A 2,308-nucleotide genomic window follows, 5' to 3' on the forward strand; every position below is an offset into this window, starting at 1 on the left:
CCACCCCCCACATACCCCTGCCACCCCTCACCCACCCACACCCATGAACCCTGCCCCCCCACTGATCTTGGACGGCACCAGGGATCAGGGGCAGCAGGAGCACCAAAGAGACGCTCTGGTTTTCGGCCAAAACCTGAGCATCTCTTTTGGAGGACTGGCTATGGGCACAGTCTGGAACTGTGCCTTCCTCCGCTTCATTGCGGAGCAGTTTTTTTAGACCCCTGGATATCCAGGGGTCTAATTTTCTCCCCGCGTTGCAAGTTTGCAAAGGGGTTTGAGGCAGGGCATGAGGCACATGGACGCTCGTCTGGACGCACCCTGTACATGGAAGCCAGAAATTACTAAGAAAGAGAGAAGGGTGAATTGGTCTCTGTCTAGTAGGCATCCAATACATTAGATGCATGATTTCCCAATTGCTGGAAAGGAGATGGGGCTTTCTCTAGTTTCATTTTGCATCAGTTTAAGTAAAATCACTTTAAAACAAACCAGTTGTGAACACACTTAAACTGGCTAAAAAGAAAACAACTAAACAAACAAAGAAAAAAAAGAGAGATGCTCCCCCCATACTAGCAACACCATTGTGGCAGCTGAAACAAATCTTTGTAATTTGATGGGTCTTATCCATGTCTTTCTTTTATGAGTTGTTGAAGGAAGATGGAATGACCATTTAATTGTATGTCATTACTTGTGTCAGTTTGTGAAGGCTTGGAAAGAGACTGAGATAGTATTTCTGCCTGGTTTTATAACTTAATTTTTTATTTAATTCAATAACCAGTAATCACTTAAACCTTGTGTTATGTCTGTCCTTAGAAAGGTAAAAGTTTGTTACAGAAGTTATATATAAGCAACTACTTTTGTAAGAAACTTTCACCTTTATGAAAACATCTGATGTAATTCCCAGATGCCTTGCATACTAATTAGAAAATCAGATCCTTGGGTAATACACAAGCTTTTGGGAGCTGTCTCATTTTCTGATACCCATTTTTCCTCTTTCATAAATAGAAGAAAGACCAGTTACCTCAAGTAGGTCATTTATTTTGTGTTCCTGCCAGTACAGAATTGATCTCTAAATTGTAAGTTGATCTGTAAGACATTGGACAGTGCTGTTCTATATATGCCAAGCCATGCTGTTTTGATGATTTCTCTGGAGGGAATAGTCCACAGTCCAAAAGTTTTCATTGTTAAGGACTTCTGATATTCAGACCAAATTTTCTTTTTCAGTTGCATTTCATAGATCTTTATTTGTCCTTGTGCCATCCTAAAGACTTCTCTTACTTTCCATTTTTACAGCCTGCCTTTCAAATATTTGTACCCTGATATTATATTATATTCCTACTTTGTGTCTAATGGCCATTTAAACAAGCTGTGCATATTCAGCCTTTTTCCTTATAAATCAATCCACTTAACCCTTTTTATATATTAATATATATAATAATGTGTGGCTCCTCTCTTAGCGATAACTTGTTCATAGTTTTCTGGTACTGACATGCCTAGAATTGAACAAAGCCTTCCAGGTATAGTAATGATGGCATAAATCCAAAAGGAAGAAATCCATTTCTTGCTCAGCAGTATGATCCTTAGATATGCTGCCATATTTTGGCACAAACTCATGCTTAAAAAATTAGGGTTGGATTCAAATGGACACTTAAGCATCAGCCTGAGAAGATAATCCAGATCCCTAGGGTTAGGTACTAGGCTTCCAATGCAATGAATGGGGAGACATAGGAACCTTCAAGGGTCATCCAAGTTGACTCTGCACTTGGCAGCTGGCCAGTAGGAAAAACTGGGCTGACTTGTTCTTCCACAGAACTTAGGTACCTGACCCAGGGCTGCATGGGAGGCTCTTCCAACATTGGGACTCTGCAAATTTACTTCATATGCAGTTTATTGCTTTTTAATTAATAATTTGGGAGCCAAATTATCTACCCTGTAATAACTCATTAGACATTTAACCCCTGTTGTGAATGCTATCTTTACTCTTTTTATGTTCAGAAAAATCTACTCTTGCTACAGTATCTGGATTGAGCCAATGTGAAACAATGCTAAGATTTTATTAGATAATCTATCAACTATTTTATTAAAATAAAGATGCAACATGTACTATATTCCAGTGCTAATGGATCTTGAAGCAGGATTGGGCCTTTCAGACAATAACCCAATTGTTCTAGCTTACATAGAATAAATAAACTGATAGCAAAGTTTGTTTTTGCATTTTATTTTTTTTCCTGTAGTATTTTTTAGCTTTTATAACAAATAGAAACCTCTGATTGATCTAAATAACTTTGAAAATGTTGAGATGTCAGCAGGA

The sequence above is a fragment of the Alligator sinensis genome, unplaced genomic scaffold, assembly GCF_000455745.1.
Source record: "Alligator sinensis unplaced genomic scaffold, ASM45574v1 scaffold505_1, whole genome shotgun sequence".
Classification (NCBI taxonomy): domain Eukaryota; kingdom Metazoa; phylum Chordata; order Crocodylia; family Alligatoridae; genus Alligator; species Alligator sinensis.